Here is a 21,041-nt window from a genome sequence, read left to right on the forward strand (position 1 = left end):
TCCGCGTTCTTGAACTAAAATCATGGCCACCTCGGGTCTTCTCAGATTCGCTCTCGGATCCTCCTACGCGTTAGGTAGACTGACCCGACTCAAGAACTGGAGTCCCACTGCTTCAGCAGGTCAAGCTGCTAGTCCTCGAAGTCATTCAGCGTAGCCAGAGTCTGTACCCTCCCTTCCGAGAGGGGAACGATAACAGTAACAGGGCTGCCAGAAGACTTGGGTGAAAAAACATATGTTAAAGCCTTGACACACCCTGTACAACCACCGATGCTTATCAGGCAGTACTCAGGCAGCCTGGCTGAATAATCTACCAGGCACGTTTTTGCCTGTTCATACAAAAGACAATACTGGTCGGTTCTGCCATAAACAACCAAAGTCTCAGCTGGGGCTGGGTTTTATTTAGAAACATCTGAGGCCAGCCCCCCACTTTCCCAGTTACACCAGCTCCCTCCAATGCTAGCCACCTCTTTCTGCCCTGTGTTCCCAGCTCTCCCCTTCATTGCCTCAGAGTCAACATTGCCAGATGGAGCTGGGCCAGCAAAGTGACCTTGAATTACTGACTTCAAAGTTTCCTTCTCCCTGCCTCAGCCAGGCAGAGCTACCGCTTTGGCCCAGAGATCTAGTAGATTGGGCCCAAAGCGGGGCTGTTTGGGGGCCCCCCCAAAGTCTAAGGCCTTATTCAGAGGCCTGATCTTGAGCCAGCATGTCCCAGAATAACCCATCATCCCTTTCATTTTGTTCCCAATTCTCTTGCTCAAAACCCAAGTAGAAAAAAGAAAAGAAAAAAACAAAAACCCACAAGCAGAGACCGTGGAAGCCTCTGGTATTTGGCTTTCATGCCATCCTAGTATCATCAGGTACAAAGGCCTCACTGTTTATACCTATAAACTGGGAGAATGCCCTCCCCCCCAGCCTCCTTTTGGCTCAAAAGATCAGATTCTGTTATGTACAACTTACCTGTACTGCCACATCTGAAATGGTTATAAAGAAATTGCCCTCCACATATTGTTTCTTTATATTGTGGACCAGGGTATTGAGACCTGGCAAGAGGCAGTACTAGAGTCTCAGCGTATTCCAGAGTCTGGCCCTTACCTGTAGAGGGATCAGGGTGGGAACATATGGGTCCTTTGCAAGCACAGCAGCAGCCCAGGATAATCAAGGCAAAATCTTCCGATTAAACTCTTCTCACTGCCCCACCTCCCAGGGCTCCAGCTCTATGGCAGCCTTGTCCATCCAGTATCATTTGGTGAGGCGGTTGGTGTCAGCTCCATTGGTTCAGAGAGGTTAGAACACTTGCTCAAAAAGACACAGCTGGGAAGTAGCAGAACTCTGGTTCATACGCATGAAAGTGAAGTGTCAGTCATGTCCGACTCTTTGTGACCCTGAGGGTAAAGACTGAGTGATATGCATTTTGTTTGCTAGGCTCCTCTGTCCATGGAATTCTCCAGGGAAGAATACTGGAGTGGGTAGTCATTCCTTCTCAGGGATCAAACCTGGGTCTCCCGCATTACAGGTAACTTCTTTACTGTCTGAACCACCAGGGAAGCCAGTTCACATCCATATACCTGGCTAAGAGTCCATCATTCTTTTAAGGAAAAAGAGAAGGAACCAGAGTCCCTATTTATTGTACTTGTTTGGAATTTTTGGTGGTGATAACTACTAGCCTTGAAGCCACCTCAGAGAAAGATGATGTTTCAAGGAAAGGTGCTTAGATCCTCCAGTTTGGGGTCAGCAGAATTGGAAACTCCCACCCTTGCACATTTTCAGTCAACTTCAACTAAGTTGTTGAGTCTAGGTCATGTGCAGATTCCCTGCTCAGTTCAGTTCAGTCGCACAGTCGTGTCCAGCTCTTTGCAACCCCATGGGCTGCAGCACACCAGGCCTCCTTATCCATCACCAACTCCCGGAGTCTGCTCAAACTCATGTCCATTGAGTCAATGATGCCATCCAACCATCTCATCCTCTGTCGTCCCCTTCTCCTGCCTTCAATCTTTCCCAGCGTCAGGGTCTTTTCAAAAGAGTCACCTCTTTGCATCAGGTGGCCAAAGTATTGGAGTTTCAGCTTCAACATCAGTCCTTCCAATGAACACTCAGGACTGATCTCCTTTAGGATGGACTGGTTGGATCTCCTTGCAGTCCAAGGGACTCTCAAGAGTCTTTTCCAACACCACAGTTCAAAAGCAATTCTTCAGTGCTCAGCTTTCTTTGTAGTCCAATTCTCACATCCATACATGACTACTAGAAAAACCATAGCCTTGACTAGATGGACCATTGTTGGCAAAGGAATGTCTCTGCTTTTTAATATGCTGTCGAGGTTGGTCATAACTTTCCTTCCAAGGAGTAAGTGTCTTTTAATTTCATGGCTGCAGTCACCATCTGCAGTGATTTTGGAGCCTAAAAAAATGAAGTCTGTCACTGTTTCCACTGTTTCCCCATCTATTTGCATGAAATGATGGGACTGGATGCCATGATCTTAGTTTTCTGAATGTTGAGCTTTAAGCCAACTTTTTCAGTCTCCTCTTTCACTTTCATCAAGAGGCTCTTTAGTTCATTTTCTGCCATAAGGGTGGTATCAGCTGCATATCTGAGGTTATTGATATTTCTCCCGGCATATTGATTCCAGTCCAGCGTTTCTCATGATGTACTCTGCATAGAAGTTAAATAAGCAGGGTGACAATATACAGCCTTGACGTACTCCTTTTCCTTTTTGGAACCAGTCTGTTGTTCCATGTCCAGTTCTAAGTGTTGCTTCCTGACCTGCATACAGATTTCTCAAGAGGCAGGTCAGGTGGTCTGGTATTCCCTTCTCTTTCAGAATTTTGTGATCCACACAGTCAAAGGCTTTGGCATAGTCAATAAAGCAGAAATAGATGTTTTTCTGGAACTCTCTTGCTTTTTCAATGATCCAGCAGATGTGGGCAATTTGATCTCTGGTTCCTCTGCCTTTTCTAAAACCAGCTTGAACATCTGGAAGTTTATGGTAAAGCTAGTAAAGCATTACTTTACTAGTGTGTGAGATGAGTGCAATTGTGCAGTAGTCTGAGTGTTCTTTAGCATTGCCTTTCTTAGGGATTGGAATGAAAACTGACCTTTTCTAGTCCTGTGGCCACTGCTGGGTTTTCCAAATTTGCTGGTATATTGAGTGCAGCACTTTCACAGCATCATCTTTTAGGATTTGAAATAGGTCAACTGGAATTCCATCACCCCCACTAGCTTTGTTCCTAGTGATGCTTCCTAAGGCCCACTTGACTTCACATTCCAGAATGTCTGGCTCTACATGAGTGATCACACCATTGTGATTATCTGCGTCGTGAAGATATTTTTTGCACAGTTCTGTGTATTCTTGCCACCTCTTCTTAATATCATCTGCTTCTGTTAGGTCCCTACCATTCCTGTCCTTTATCGAGCCCATCTTTGCATGAAATGTTCCCTTGGTATCTCTAATTTTCTTGAAGAGATCGCTAGTCTTTCCCATTCTATTGTTTTCCTCTATTTCTTTGCACTGATCACTGAGGAAGGCTTTCTTATCTCTTTGCTATTCTCCACAGTTCCCGGTGGAGGCACAAAAATGCATGTCACTCAGTCTTTACCCTTAGGAAGCCACAAATCAAGCACAAACCAAACATAACAGGAAAGTGTCCCAAGAGGAGTTTGGATGACACACCAGGCATCCGGCAAACAGAAAATCACCTCTGCTGGAGGAGACCCTGGTGAGCTCAGGGCAGAAACACCCATCACATGTGTGCTCACTGATCTTTAAGACATGGGAGGGGCTTCTCTGGTGGCTCAGTAGTAAAGAACCTTCCTGCCAATGCAGAAGACACCAGTCTATCCCTGGTCTGGGAGGATCCCACAAGCCGCAGAGCAAGTAAGCCCTTGTGCCACAACTACTGAACCTGTGCTCTAGAGCCCGGGAACGGAAACCACTACGCCCACCTGTAGCAACTACTGAAACCCACATGCCCTAGAGCCCGCGCTCCGCAACAAGGGAAGCCACTGCAGTGAGAAGCCCACGCACTACAACTACAGAGTAGCCCCTGTTCTCTGCAACTAGCGGAAAAGCCCAGGCACCAACAAAGACCCATCACAGTCAAAATAAATAGTAAATTAAGAAGGAAAAAAAGACGGGGAGGAAGCTGACCAGGCAGACAAGGAGAGTGAGGGCCTTGTACTTCCTCCAGGTGGACACCACAGGGGTTTCGTTTCACCCTATGTTTGTTTCATGTTCTGTTTGTTGGCAGAAGGGTAACATCTGGGAACATCTGGCCCAGCAGTGAGGGGATGTCAGAGAGTAGGGGAGCAGGCCTAGGGAAGGGAGGCCTGAACCAGAGACAGGCCCGACTCGGGGTCCAGGGAGGACCCTCAAGAAGGAGCAAGACCAGAGGCGGTTTAGAGATGGCATCTGCAGGAATTGCAGCTTGCTGGACGGGGGCGGAGGCACAGTGACTCAGACTTCCATCCCTGGCACTGGGAGAATGGTGAGGCCATTATTAGAAGTCAGAAAATGGGAAGGGGGAGGGTTGTGGGGGAGGTGTTGATAGCAGAGCTATTTATGGTCATCTCTAAAGTGATTTCCCTGCCAGTAGTCTGTGCTCACTCCCCCTCCCATCTGCCCTCGCCGCCAGCCACTTCCAGCCTCGTCATCCTAAAGCACAGGCCTGAGCAGTCACTCCACTCAAATTAGGGAAGTAGCTCTTCACGCCTGATACAATAAAATCTGAAGGGCTTATAGCAATTCATAACCTTCACTTACCTCTCCACCCTTCTCTTCTACTATTCCCTCTCCACACAAACCCTAGATTTAGCCATTCCCCTGAGTAGTCCTTGGCTCTGAGCAGTTGCACTGTCCCTTCCTTCCATCAAGTGGGTTCTTTCCACTGCCACCACCACCACCACCACCACCCCCTCTCAATAGACAGACTCAACTCATCCTTGTTGGCCAAGTACAAGTTCAACTTCTCAAGCCTGCACTGTCCCTTGGGGATAAGGGGGAGGGGCACAACATTCATTTACACTTTAATCATATTGAAAGGTAAACAGACCCCTCCTCCTAAAAAAAGAACAGGAACTACTACCCTGATCTTAGCTTTGTAAAATAAATCTATGGACAGTAACAGGCGGAGTCCAGAAACAAATTTGGAAGATTTAAAAACACTAATTTCATGAAATTTTCTCTTAGATTACTTACGTTGATCCTCAAAATTCCTAATAAAACCAGAGATCCAAAGTTGAAGGAAGGTGAAATGATTGAAAGGCATTAAAAAGAATCAGAGGCTTCATTACTCTATTGGTAACAGAGTCCCAGAGCATAAAGTTTTCTCCGTTTGTAGAAATCTTTTGTTATAATTCTCTCATTGCCTGTTCAAATCTGAGCCTCAGTTGCTTCAACTGCAAATGGGGATAATAACAGTACCTACTCCCAGCAGTTATGGGTGGTTTAGTCACTAAGTCGTGTCCGACTTAGCATGCTACCCCATGGACTGTAGCCCTCCCAGCTCCTCTGTCCATGGGATATACCAGGCAAGAATACTGGAGTGGGTTGCCATTTCCTTCTCCAGGGGATGTTCCTGACCCAAGGATTGAACCCAGGTCTTCTGCATTACAGGGTGCCTCCTGCATTGTAGGCAGATTCTTAAGATTAAATAAATTCATGCAGATAAAACGCTTAGAATGGGAACTTCCCTGCTGGTCCAGAGGCTGAGACTCCTTACTCCCAATGCAGGGGGCCAAGGTTCAGTCCCTGGTGAGGGAACTGGATCCCACATGCTGCAACTAAAAAAAAAGAATGAAAAGATCCCACATGCCGCAACTAAAGATCTCGAGTACTGCAACTAAAACCCTCACAGCCGAATAAATAAATGAACAAATAAGAAAGAATGAAGTAGATATTTGCTGATATAGAAAAATGCACTGTGACATATTAAGTGAAAATAGAAAGTTGCAGATAAATATCCTATTTTATGGCTTCCCAGATGGTACTGGAGGAAAAGGGGACGACAGAGGATGAGATGGTTGGATGGCATCACCGACTCAATGGACATGAGTTTGAGTAAGCTCCAGGAGTTGGTGATGGACAGGGAGGCCTGGCGTGCTGCAGTCCATGGGGTCGCAAAGAGTCAGACAGGACTGAACTACTGAACTGAACTGAGGTGGTACTGGTTCAGTCCCTGGGTTGGGAAGATCCCCTGGAGGAAGGTACAGCAACCCATTCTTGCCTGGTATATCCCATGGACAGAGGAGCCTGACAGGCTACGACTAAAGTGACTTAGCACGCACACATGCATCCTATCTTATACATACATATGTGGGAAAAATTAGAGGCACAGATACCAAAGACAGCCTGGGAGAGGGGTATAGTCAGAGACTCTCAGTTTTTACTTTATACAATTCTATGGTGGTTGACAATTACATAACAAGAAAATATGAAACCAGAAAAAGAACAATCAAGATATCTATAGATAGAGCTTCCCTGGTGGTCCAGGGGCCATGCGGGGAGGCGCCATGGATCTCTGTTCTTGGGAAGATCCCACAGGCTGCAAAGCAGCTAAGCCAGAGTGCCTAGAGCCTGTGCTCCACAACAATAGAAGCCCCACGCAAGACCCAGCACAGCCCAAATAAATAAATAATAAATTGTTGTTTTTTTTAAAAAAGATATCTATGGATATGGATAATTAGAGCCTTTTTAATTTTGAAACAAATTGTCACAGTAGTTTATGTGCTGTGCAGTGTGCCTCTTATCCCAGAATTATTCACTCTGGCAGCTTTCTTTAAATTGAAGCTTTTCCTCCGTACTTGGGGGAAAGCAAAGAGTTAAGGGGGCTAGGGGAGGGAAAGAGGAAGTGAGGTAAGGGAAAGAGGGGCGAGGGCAGCTCGGGTACAGCTGCAGTGCCCTGCGGAGGGGGGGGGGCCCCACCCCCACCCCAACCCCCCTGCCCCCCCATCCCTCCCCTGCCCCCCCCACCCCCACCCCTCCCCCCTACACACACCCACACACCCCACCTGCCCCCTCACCTCCCCCTCGGATCTGGCTCCGACTGGAAGCCGCCAGCTCAGGTGCTGGGCTCTTCCTGGGGACACCTGAGAAGGAAAGCTCAGAACTCAATGAATGTAAAGTTAGGTGGAGGTTAAAACAAGACGGTGCAACCTAGCAGCAGCCAACGGTTCTCAGGGTATGGTCCGCAGACCCTGAGGAAGGGGGGGACCACGAGATCTAAATTATGATCATAGTAGTAAGTCAGTTATATTTCTCACTGTGCTAACATTTGCCCAAATGATGCAAAAGCAACGGTGGGGATAACTGCTTACAACTTAGCCTGAGTCATGACAAAGGCACCAAACCATGATGATTTTATTTCTCACCACCTTGCACTCTTTTTTTTTTTTTAAGTCCATTAATAAGATCTTAATAAAGCAGTAAAAATTAATTATTTGATTAGGTCATAACTCTTGGGTATACATCTTTCTAATGTCCTATATAATATACATAATAATACAAATGGAAATGCATACGAAGCACTTGGGCTGCAGACCCATGTAAGATGGTTGTCTCCTAGAAAAGAACTTAGAAAGAACTGGAATGCTTTATTTAAGTTGTGAGCTGCACCAGCTGCTTTCTTCACAGAACATCATTTTAACTAGAAAGAACAACTGATAGAGAAGCCATTCAGACACAAGTATCTGGTAGGTATTTTCTCAAAAATGAATGAAATGAACCAGTCACTTCAAGAAAATAGCTTATAGTGTCTGTTACCAATGATTTGTTTAAACTGGAGCTTTCAAGGGAAAACTAAAATTTTGGAAAACTTGTGGATACCCTGAGCTTGAGAGCTTTCCAATTCTTAATAATGTTTCTAGTGAGATTAGTGATATTAACAAATGTGATTTTTTTTTTCATGTTGTATAAGGAACTGTGTCCACTTTGGGAAGATCTGCATAACTCACTGAGCCAGTATTTTCCAAATGACCAATGCGTGATGTTAAAAAGTCATGCATGGGTAAAGAGAATGGATTTGAATGTGAGAGGTCTGAATGTAACAGAGGAGAAAAGCACATTTGTGTGGTTTCAGAATCCACATTGCAATTAACCTTTGAGAAGGTATCACTCATACATTTGTTATTGTAAGTGAATACCCTGAGTCAGGTCTTACACAGTCTCAGTGACTGGCAAACCAGGATTGGGCAGTGGCCCAAACTGGGATGCCCCCTAAAAGAGGCCACCAGGGACTCTGCCCAGCTCAGCCCACGCAGGTCACAGAGCGCCTGGTGCTTGCAATGCCCACTATGGTGGAAAGCACAGCCCCGCAGCCCCCCAGGCCCAGACCATGGTGCACATCTGGCACATGGACAAGTCCCAAGATGACCTGAGGTATCCCTGTGGCCTGGAGCCCAGCCTGCAGCAGCTGTGCCAGCTTGGAGTCCTTTACTGGAAGTTGACAAATATGAGAATGATCCAGAATTAGAAAAAAAATCATAAGGAGAAACTACTCCTAGATAGACATAATAACCATACATAAAAGTAAACTTCCAGATTATGAAGAAAAGGTTAAGATGTTTTGGGACTTCCTTGGTGGTCAAGTTTTTAAGACTCTTTGCTCCCAGCCCCGGGGGCCTGGGTTTGACCCCTAGTTAGGGAACTAGATCCTGTATGCTCCAACTAAGAGCCCACCTGCCACAACTAAGACCCTGCATAGCCAAATAAATTTAAATCAAATTAAAAGCCAAATAAATTAAAAGCCTACTTTTTAATGCATTTTAAAATAGTGAAAAGAAAAGATGTTTTTCTGGGAGCATTTGCACTAGGATGTAAAATTTGCTACAGTTTGGATGGCAGTGGATACTACTATGAAAGAGATAAAGAGGACTCATGGACTCAGATGGTGACTACAAGCCTTGAAATTAAAAGGTGCTTGCTCCTTGGAAAGAAAGCTATGACAAACCTAGACAGTATATTAAAAAAGCAGAGACATCGTTTTGCTGACAAAGGTCTGTATAGTCAAAGCTGTGGGCTTTTTCCACAAGTCATTTACAGATGTGAGAGTTGAACCATAAAGAAGGCTGAGTGCTGAAGACTTGATGCTTTTGAATTGTGGTGCTGAAGACTCTTGAGAGTCCCTTGGACTGCAAGGAGGTCAAACCAGTCAATCTTATAGGAAATCAAGCCTGAGTATTCATTGGAAGGCCTGATGCTGAAGCTGAAGCTCCAGTACTTTGGCCACTGGACGCGAAGAATCAACTTATTGGAAAAGACCCTCATGCTGGAAAAGATTGAGGGCAAAATAAAAAGGGGATGGCAGAGAATGAGATGGTTAGATTGCATCATGGACTCAATGGACATGAATTTGAGCAAACTCCGGGAGATAGTGGAGGACACAGAAGCCTGGCGTGAGGCAATCCGTGGGGTTGAAAAGCATCGGACACAACTTAGCAACTGAACAACAATAACAGGGATTCAGATTTTTATGAAGAAACGAAAGGTGATAATGCTTCTTGCAGTCATTTATCATGGCTTCACACTGGATGAAAAGAGCTGTGTGACAGTTGTGTGGATGTTTGTGGGAGAACCACTGTGGACTGCATATAGCCGGTCAGCTGACCATTTCCGTGCTCAAGGACAGTGCATGAAACTTTTGGCACAGACAGCAAGAGGTGCTTCCTTGGTCCTGTTACATTCCTTGGAAAGATCCTAAACGTGATAACTGAGCAGAAAATCATTGTCTCTTTGCTTTTATAGTATAGATTCGAAGCTAGGTTATCTCCTTTGCAGATTATTTGATCAGAATATTTTCTGATCCACGACTGTGGGGATGTGAACAAATCACAGTCATTGGCCCTAACTTGATCAAGATCAATGGTTCAGACACGTGTTCAATTTTAACTGAAATGAAAGTTTTATCTGCTAAACTATAAATGCTTACATGTGTTATCTGGGCATGATTTTTAGACTTTAAGCCAGGTATCAGTCAATGCCATGCCTGCCTTATAAGAAAGTTGTGGTAGAGAATATATTTGGTCTTTGCCCCTAGTTCCTGGCACAGAGCTCACAAAACTGTTGAAATTTCCTAAGAGATAGGAGTTTCCTTCTGTTATTCATAGGTAATCCTTTTTGAGCATCTCAGGTCCACTGAGACAGAATCTCCTGTGCCCAGGACCCCTTTGGACCTCACCCTATTACCTCTTCATCTGGCTGTTTATCTGAGGCCTTTATACATCCTTTAAAATAAACTGAGAACTGTGAATCAACCTTTCCAGTGTTTTGTGAGTTGTCCTAGGAAATTATGGGGCCCAAGGAAGGGGTCATGTAAATCCCCAGTTTTTAGTGGGTGAGTCAGAAATGCAACTGAAATGTCCCTGGCTGGTGATAAGCACCAGTGTTGTAGATCTGAGCTCTTAATCTGAAGGATCTAATGCTTTCAGCAAGTAGATCGTGTCAGAATTAGTTAAACTGTAGGACATTCGGTCCTGCTGAATTGCTTAGTGTAGGAAAACAGACTCGGAGAAAGCAATGGCACCCCACTCCAGTACTCTTGCCTGGAAAATCCCATGGACAGAGGAGCCTGGTAGGCTGCAGTCCATGGGGTCGCTAAGAGTCGGACTCGACTAAGCGACTTCACTTTCACTTTTCACTTTCATGCATTGGAGAAGGAAATGGCAACCCACTCCAGTGTTCTTGCCTGGAGAATCCCAGGGATGGGGCAGCCTGCTGGGCTGCCGTCTGTGGGGTTGCACAGAGTCGGACACGACTGAAGCGACTTAGCAGCAGCAACAGCAGGAAAACAGACTAGAGATGTAATAGTAGGTAACACAACTAACTAGATATAGGACATTTTGTTTTCCCCAAAAAATTATACCTTGGAGTGAGGAGTAGGAGGGCTTCCCAGGTGGTGCTGGTGACAAAGAACCCATCTGCCAATGCAGGAGACTCAAGGGACGTGGGTTCAATTCCTGGATCGGGAAGATCCCCTGAAGGAGGGCATGGAAACCCACTCCAGGATTCTTGCCTGGAGAATCCCATGGACAGAGGAGCATGGCGGGCTACAGTCAGTGGGGTCGCAAAGAGTGGGATACAACTGAGCACAGCACAGAGAGAGAGAAGTGGGAAGAGGAAGAGCTCTCATGTTAGGGGCACACTCTCAGTTGCTTGTGCTACTTACCACTTTCTCATTCAAAGTAAATCTTAAAAAAAACCCACTCACGCCTGGTCCTCCTTCCTGTGGCAGTGAACCCTCAAGTTCCACAGACCCCTGCTGGCTCGTCTAACCCTGTGTGCCACTTGTGCTGCCTCTCTCATCTCTCTCTCTTTTTCTCTTGGCCATTCTGTGAGGCAAGTGGAACTTTCTGGACCAGGGACTAATCCCGTGCCCCCTGCAGTGGAAGCACAGAGTCTTAACCGCTGGACCATTCCTCTTATACTTTTAAAATTCATGTGTAACTCCTGTGGGAGATAATAGTTGTAAACAGCTTTAATTAAATTATATTTATAAAAAACTTTTCTTTTATTCTACTTTGTGTTTTTGGTATTGTTGATCTTTAAAAATCAAATGGTGTTTGATAATGAGAGCATGGAGGAGGGGAGAAGAATCCTAACATCTGAAAAAGCTATTGAAACACTCCTCTTTTTTTCCAACTGCATATCTGCGTGAGGCTGGATTTTCTTCAAACACTTCAACCAAAACAAAATACAGCAACAGACTGAATGCTGAAGCGGGCGTGAGAATCCAGCTACTAATACTTCTGAGAAGTCAGATATGAAGAGCGTTGCAAAATGTACACAAAACAGCTCTCCTCACTAACTCTTTTATTTTGGAAAATGTAGTTATTTTTAAGTGAATATATAAACATATTTCAAATTTTGTTTTAACTTTTAATTTAGTAAATAGCTTTTCGTGTGTGTGCTCAGTCACGTCCAACTCTTTGTGATCCAATGAACTGTAGCCTGCCAGGCTCCTCTGTCCATGGGATTTCCCAGGCAAAATACTGGAGTGGGTTGCCATTTCCTCCTCCAGGGCATCTTCCCAGACCAGAGATTGAATCTGAGTCTCCTGCATTGGCAGGCGAATTCCTTACCATTGTACCGCCTGGGAAGCCCCAGATAGGGTTTTAAATAATCTGTGTAAACAAACACCCTTTGGAGTTCTCAACAACTTCTCAGGGTGTTCATTCAGTTCAGTTCAGTGCAGTCGCTCAGTCGTATCCAACTCTTTGCGACTCCATGAATTGCAGCACGCCAGGCCTCCTTGTCCATCACCAACTCCTGGAGTTCACTCAGACTCACATCCATCGAGTGGGTGATGCCATCCAGCCATCTCATCCTCTGTTGTCCCCTTCTCCTCCTGCCCCCAATCCCTCCCAGCATCAGGGTATTTTCCAATGAGTCAACTGTTCGCATGAGGTGGCCAAAGTACTGGAGTTTCGGCTTCAGCATCATTCCTTCCAAAGAACACCCAGGACTGATCTCCTTCAGAATGGACTGGTTGGATGTCCTTGCAGTCCAAAGGACTCGAAAGAGTCTTCTCCAACACCACAGTTCAAAAGCATCAATTCTTCGGTGCTCAGCCTTCTTCACAGTCCAACTCTCACATCCATACATGACCACTGTAAAAATCATAGCCTGGACTAAACGGACCTTTGTTGGCAAAGTAATGTCTCTGCTTTTGAATATGCTGTCTAGGTTGGTCATAACTTTCCTTCCAAGGAGTAAGCGTCTTTTAATTTCATGGCTGCAATCACCATCTGTAAAGGGAGCCTAAGACCAAGAGGTTGGAGAATTACCCTAGAGGAAAGCACTAAGAGCTTAAAAAAAAAAAAAAAAAGGGCGGGGGGACACGTTATCGCACACAAGAAATTTAACATTTATACGGTAATGCTATATAATCTATAGTCTGTATTAAATTGTCCCAAGACTGTCCCAGTCATTCCTTTAAATTTGGGAAGATGGTCTGTGATCCAGAATCAAGGCTCAGGCATGGCATTTGGTTGTCACATCTCATTAGATTCTTTTTTTTTAATATTTATTTATTTGGCTACACTGAGTCTTAGTTGTGGCATGTGGGATTTAGTTCCCTGACTCAGGATCAAACCCAGGCCCTCTGCATTGAGAGTTCAGAGTCTTAACCACTGGACCACCAGGGAAGTCCTTCATAGCTTTCTCTAATCTAAAGCAGTACCTTCTTCTTTCGTGGGAGAATCAGTGGGAGGTGTATACTTTTGCTATTTTTGAAGAATTCCAGGGCAGCTGTTTTGTAGACTGTCCTTCGCAATTGCTTTGTTTCTTTTGTCTGATGGTTTCCTTATCCTTAGATTCAAGCTTAAAAAAAAAATAACCAAAATGTTATGTAAAGTGTGTCCTTCCCATTGCATTGGGAAGGCCCCGATGTTAGTTTGTCCTATTTTTGTTGTGCCAGAGTAGGTTTGGGGGCTTTCTGCTTGATAGTGATGTTATATTTTATAGCACAAGTTTTCATGCTTCTTCGGCACTTATTGACTCCTCCTTGTGGTCCCACGTGTAGCCACATTTGTAACTTCTGTGTGTTCTTGAAGACAAAAAAATGTAGTTCCCTAAGACTTCCCAGGTGGCACTAGTGGTAAAAATCTGCCTGCCAATGCAGGAGACCCAGGAGACTCTCAGGTTTGATTGCTGGGTTTGAAAGATCCCCCAGAGGAAGAAATGTCAACCCACTCCAGTATTCTTGCCTGGAAAATCCCATGAACAGAGGAGCCTGGCAGGCTACAGTCCATGGGTTTGCAAACAGTCGGAGATGACTGAGCCACTGAACATACACGTGAATTGTAAGATACAGCATTCTGTGACTGCACGTTAGAACATTCTTGTCACTGTGTTCTTCCAGTCTATATTCTTACACATTTTTTAAGCTGAATCTCTTAGTTTCTGAGAGAGATGGTAAGCTCTCCCAGGATGGTTGTGAACGTGTTCGTTTCTCTTTGTAATTCCATCCATGTGTGCTTTATATATTTTGAAGCTATGTTGTAAAGTGTAGGTGTATGTGCGATATTTTTCTAGTGAATTTTTCCTTTCATCATTGACCTATGATCATCCTTATACTTAATACTGCTTTTTTCTTTAAGATTTATCTTATATTGCAACATCAGCTTTATTTTCATTGGTATTTGCCTGGTATATATATATATTTTTCATGCTTCTTACTTTCCTCTTTTCTGTCATTAGGTTTTACATGTAATCACATGTAGTTGAATTTTGTTTTTGTAACAAATTTAAAAGCCCCTGTCTTTTAACAGACACATTTAAACTATTTACATGTATAGGGATTACTGAAAATTGTAAACTTATGCCTGTCACTTTATTTTGCATTTTCTATTTTCCATGCTTGTCTTTAAGTGCTTCTTCTTCTTTTTTATTTTTGGCTTCGCCACGCAGCATGCAAGATCCTGTTCTCTAGCCAGGGATTGAACCCGTTGCCCCCAGCACTGGGAGCACGGAGTCTTAACTGCTGGACTGCCAGGAAAGCCCCCCCTTTTTTAGTTTTCTACTATAACAATGCAGACTTCTTTATTCTTTCTCATCCTTTCACTGGTTTCAAAATTGTGCATTATATTTTTACTTGCTTAGAAATTAAATTCTTGACTTGACTGTAAAACGTTTACAACTCATTGTCTTTATCCTTCTTAGAAATATGTAAAATTAGATAATTTCTGTCCAATTTCTCCTCTCCTATTTTCCATGTTATTATTCCATAGCATTTTAGGTTCCACTGGGTTTTCTGAGCCCCTCCATTTTTTTTCCAAATAGATTTATCTACGTGTTTGCCTGTTTCTTGGCTCTGCAGTGGTTCTTACATTCCACTCCTACCTGCTGAGTTCAATTTCCTGATAACTGGATGACATCATTGAACAGGTCTTTCAACAAAGATCTGTGAGTAATTAACCTTCTCGGTCTCAAATTGTTTGATTTTATCTTTATTTGGTATACTTTTTACTGAAGTATAATATATATCTATACACACATATGGTGGCTCAGACGGTAAACAATCTGCCTGCCGATGCAGGAGACCGTGTGTCAGGAAGATCCCCTGGAGGACGAAATGGCAACCCACTCTAGTATTCTTGCCTGGAGAATCCCAGGGACAGAGGAGCCTGGTGGGCTACAGTCCATGGGGTTGCAAAAAGTTGGACACTACTGAGCGACTAACACACATATACAGAAAGTACACAAATTATTAGTGTACAACTTACAAATGTTGACTGAATCACTACCCATATCAGGAAACACAACATCACCAGGGTCCCCCAAACCCTCCTTAAACCACCTTCTAGGCACTACCTTTCCCAACTTCCCATTTGCTATCCTAACTTCTACTGAAATAGACTGCTTTTGCCTATTTTTGTTTTTCTGTAAATGGAATCATACTGTATGTACTCCGTTGTGTCTTACTTGTTCTCAATGCTGTTTGTGAAATTCATCCATGTTTTTGCATGTAGCTGTAATTTATTAGTTCTGCTTCTATATAAAATTCTGTTCATGAATCTGCCGCAATGCGTCCATTCTACTACAGATGGCATTTGGGTGGTTTCCAGGTAGGGGCTATTATTAATGATGCTTCTATGAATATTCTGGTTCTCATCTTTTGCTGCACATTTGTATGAAATTCTGTTGGATGATACTGACAAGCCTTTGACTTTAACAGACACTGCCAAACAATTTTCTGAGTGTCTAATTTATATTCTTCCTGCAACGTTAAGAGAGCTTTGGTTTCTCTGCATCTCATGCTAACAGTCGACATTCTCATTCTTTTCAGTTTTAGGCATTCTTGTGGGTGTATTGTGGTTCTCATGGTGGTTTTAAATTGCATTTCCCATGTTCTCTGGGGAGCAATTGGTCAGCGTGTTAGACTAACAAGTTGAATGTCCCTGGAGACTAATGAGATTGAGCTTCTTTTCATATCCTTATTGTCCATTTGAATATTCTCTTTTGTGAAGTGCCTGTTTCAAGCTTTTTGCTTATTTTTTTCCATTGGATTGTTCGCCAGTTTGTGATTTGTAGGAGTTCAATATACATTCTGATATGAGTCCCCTTTTCAGATATATGTATTGCAAAAGTTTTCTCCCCCATTCACTGGCTCACCTTCTCATTCACTTCAAATGTCTTTTGATGCAAAAAAAAATCTTAATTTTAATTTAGTCCAACTTATTAGCCTTTTATGTTTATGTCTTATTTCCTGTTTGATAAATCTTTTCTTAGCCCTGTAATATCTTCTAGAAGCTTTATTGTTTTACCTTTCACATTGATATCTATAATTCCCCTGGAATTGGTTTTTGATGCACCCGATTCCAGACATGTTAAATGTGAAAAACAATATGTACCCAAGAATTGATAAAATTCAGATTCTTTTTAGCGTCCATTTTTAATTTAATACTTTTGAAAATGTATTTTATTTATTTGGCTGCACTGGGTCTTAGTTGTGGCATGCAGGTTGCAGCATTTGGGATCTAGTTCCCTGACCAGGGATGAAACTGGGACCCCTTGTTTGGGAGTTCAGGATCTCAGCCACTGGACCACCAGGTAAGTCCCTTAATTTACTACTTAACAGGCTTTTTTCTTTACCATTAAATATTCTTCTGGGAAGATCCCCCAGAGGAGGGCATGGCAATCCACTCCAGTATCTTGCCAGGAGAAACCCATGGACAGAGGAGTCTGGTGGGCTATGGTCATAGGGTTGCAAAAAGTCAGACATGACTGAAGCAACCTAGCACAAATATGCCTCTACAAGGCTTTTTAAAGTAAATGCCCAATAGTGTTGAAAAAGAGACAACAGACTCCAAATGAATTCCCTTGTGCTAAACCCCATATCAGCAAGTCAAGACTTAATAACTAACCTATAACACGACACTGAAAATGAAAATTAGTCACTCAGTCGTGTCCGACTCTGTGACCCCATGGACTGTACCCACCAGGCTCCTCTGTCCATGTGATTATCCAGGCTAGAATATTGGAGTAGGTTGCCATTTCCTTCTCCAAAACTACAGCCCATGGAATTCTCCACACCAGAATACTGGAGTGGGTAGCCATTGCAGGCTGATTCTTTACCAACTGAGCCACCAGGGAAGCCCAAGAATACTGGAGTGGGTAGCCTATCCCTTCTCCAGGGGATCTTCCCAACCCAGGAATTAAACCAGGGTCTCCTGCTTTGCAGGCAGATTCTTTACCAGCTGGGCTACCAGGGAAGCGCCTAACACAACACTGCAAATCAACTATACTTCAATAAAATAAAAAAACAAAAAGCCCTAACCTCTTGGCATTTTCAGCCTCTCCCAGGAATGTGATCTTTAATCAGCCAATCTGGAATTACCTGGTCAGCACTAGTAAGGGTTACCTGCCTGATAGTACCAGCCTCCCCTTAAAGGAAGGTGACCTTGCCTGAAACAATCCACTCTCAGCTAGAATAACTTCCTTGTACTGCCTTCTGCCTATAAAGTCTTCCCTTTTGAATAGTTCCTCAGAGCTCCTTTGCCAGATGGACTGCTGCTCAATTCATGAATCATTAAATAAGGACAATTAAACCTTTAAATTTACTTAGTTGAATTTTGCTTTTTAACCCAGTCATCATATGCCTCTTATTGGAGCAGGGACTCTGGAATCCAGGCAGGCCTAGTTAATATCTTGTCTTCATCTCTTACAAGCTCTGTAACCTTTTACAAGTTGTGGGAACTTTAAAGACTCTGGTCTTTAGCTTTCATGAGAGGTGTGCAGGTCTTGAACTGAGTTGGTTTCATAGCTGGATCTCAGTTCCTAATTAATAATTGATTGTTTAGAAGTACTACATCAACTGAAAGGAGATCAAACCAGTCAATTCTAAAGGAAATCAACCCTGAATATTTATTGGAAGGGCTGATGCTGAAGCTGAAGCTCCAATACTTTGTCTACCTGATGCAAAGAGCCAACTCATTGGAAAAGACTCTGATGCTGGGAAAGATTGAAGGCAGGAGGAGAAGGGGATGACAGAGGACGAGATGGTTGGGTGGCATTACCAACTCAATGGATGTGAGTTTGAGCAAACTCTAGGAGATGCTGAAGGACAGGGAAGCCTGGTGTGCTGCAAGTCCATGGGGTCGAAGAGAGCTGGACACGACTGAGAGACTGAATGATAACACGCCAACTGAAAGAGTGGATCAGTTAACTCCAGAACAGTCTTACTTATTCATTAAAGTCTAAAGTTCTGGGATAGGACATATTCTGTTTTATTTAATGTGACTAAGAACAATAAAACAACATCAAGATGAATGCCCTTTGGTAGGGAAAATTAAAGTCAGGGCTGGCGCCTTAAAGGTGTGGCAGTTGTGCCACTTAATCACATTTCCTTATCAGATTATTCTTTATCTGTAGTGCTTAGGAGAGGATTCCACCTTATTTTTTCTGGTTACTTTTTTTTTTTTCTGGTTACCTTGAGAGAGAATTACTTAATTTCTCTGTGGCTCACTTTATCATTGTAAAATGGTAGAGTAAAATTTAATACCAAGCTCATGGTGATGTTGTAAGGGCAACCCAAAGGAGGGTGAGACAAGTGTTAAGTGATCAGTAATGGCCACCATTATTTTCACTGGAAGGACTGATGCTGAAGCTGAAGCTCCAATACTGTGGCCACCTGATATGAAACGCCGAGTCACTGGAAAAGACCTTGATGCTGGGACAGATTGAGGGTAGGAGGAGAAGGGGGTGACAGAAGATGAGATGGTTGGATGGCATCACCAACTCAATGGACATGAGTTTGAGCAAACTTCAGGAGACAGTGAAAGACAGGGAAGCCTGGCATACTGCAGTCCATTTGCAACTCTTTGCAGTTCCAAAGAGTTGGATATGACTTAGCGACTGAACACAGTAACATTCACATTCTGTGGGATATAGTCCAGTGAGATTACCTGGTGGCTCAGACGGTAAATGATCTGCCTGCAATGGAGGAGACCCAGGTTCGGTCCCTAGGTCGGGAAGATCCCCTGGAGGAGGAAATGGCAACCCACTCCAGGATTCTTGCCTGGAGAGTCCCATGGACAAAGTAGCATGGCAAGCTACAATCCATGGGGTCGCAAAGAGTCAGACACGACTGAGCAACTAACACTGCTACACTACCAAACCTAGAAGGTCCAGTTTCTGTGGGGCTGATGGAGACTGCTGAAACTCATAAGAAGTAAAAGTCGTTCAGTCACGTCTGACTCTTTGGGAGCCCATGGACAATACAATCCATGGAATTCTCCAGGCCAGAATACTGGAGTGGATAGCTGTTCCCTTCTCCAGGGGATCTTCCCAATCCAGGGATCAAACCCAGGTCTCCCGCTTAGCAGGCAGATTCTTTACCAGCTGAGCCCATAAGAAGCGGCTAAAGGCAAAATTTCAGTAGGAGTTCCCTGGTGGCCTGGTGGTTGGGATAATGGGCTTTCACTGCCACGGCCCTGGCTCAATCCTTGGTCTGAGAACTGAGATCCCACAAGTCACAGGGCCAAAAAAAATTTTTTTTCTAGACATCAGTTTACCCAGGGGAGTGCTGGTAAATGTTTTGTTTTTTTAATTAATTGATTTGGCTGCATCGGGTCTTAGTTGCAGCACATAGGCTCTGCATTGCGGTGCACGGACTCTCTAGCTGTGATGTGTGGGCTCTGGTGCGCATGAGCTCAGTAGTTGCAACGGATCACAGGCTTAGTTGCTCCAAGGCATGTGGGATCTTAGTTCCCCCACCAGGGATCAAACCTGTGTCCCCTGTATTGCAAGGCAGATTCTTAACAACTAGACCACCAGGAAAGTCCCCAGTAAATGTTAACAACCAACTCTATGGAGGGTGTGTTTGTAAGTTGATTTGTAGCATTTCTGTACTATAGATACTTCCACCATGGCCAATTTTGAACTACTAACATAACATCACTGAACACAGAGTTGTATAGTATTTCCACGTTAGAGTTTTCCATCAGATAGATACAATACATGTAAATATCCTGAAGAGGAGAAATACTAGTAAAATACCATAAAATAGGAATCAATGAGTTTAGAGTCATTCAGTATGGTTTATTTCATTGTGAGTTTACATAACTTAATTTTTGATAGTGCCTATGCTTAATAATTGGCTTACAAAATTCCTGAAAATTTAACAGTTGGAACTCTTGAGCTTGTGTAAGTTGGCTGCAGCCATCACGGAATTGGTGGCCTGTGTGTGGTGCTTAGTTACTCAGTTGTATCTGACTTTTTGCAACCCTGCTGACCCAGGCTCGTCCATGGGGATTCTCTAGGCAAGAATACTGTTAGTGGGTTGCCTTATTCTCCTCCAGGGGATCTTCCCAACCCAGGGGTTGAATCCAGATCTCCTGCATTGCAGGCTGATGGTGGAGCTAGTGTTAAAGAACCCACCTACCAATGCAGGCAATATAAGAGACTCGGGTTCAAACCCTGGGTGGGGAAGATTCCCTGGAGGAGGGCATGGCAACCTACTCCAGTATTCTTGCCTGGAGAATCCCATGGACAGAGGAAACTGGTGGGCTATGGTCCATAGGATTGCAAAGAGTCAGACACAACTGAAGCGACTTAGCACACTTATCACAAATTAGCCTACGAGCCTTCATTTGAAGCCTGTGTCACCAACAAGTAGCATTTGTGTTTAAGACCTGGCGACTGGACAAGTGCCAAGGGCAGGTTCAATGTACTTCTTAAGGACTAGTGCTTGTTCCTCTGGGACAAGTGTCCCTTCCCCCAGGTCACAGCCCAAAGGTGACCTTTCCTTCCCTGACTCTAAACAGTTTATCATTCCCAGCCACCGGCACCTCCCCCTGCTTCAGAACAGACTGTCTTGGGAATGCCTGGGACATGCACGTAGGGCATTGTAGCCAACCACTTGCTGAACCCACGTCAGGGGCTCACAAGGTCAACCAGATGGCCAGAAGGAGAGCAGCAGGCCTGGGAAGGAGCTTCCAGCTTGGCTCTGAGCCCCATGGTGTCTGTGTTGTTGGGTTAGGAATGCCCTTGGCAAAGAGACCCCATCAGTCTACCGCTTTCATATATTTCAAAACCTGGATCCAAGCTACCATGTCTC

This window comes from Bos indicus x Bos taurus, chromosome 21 (assembly GCF_003369695.1).
Source record: "Bos indicus x Bos taurus breed Angus x Brahman F1 hybrid chromosome 21, Bos_hybrid_MaternalHap_v2.0, whole genome shotgun sequence".
NCBI lineage: Eukaryota > Metazoa > Chordata > Mammalia > Artiodactyla > Bovidae > Bos > Bos indicus x Bos taurus.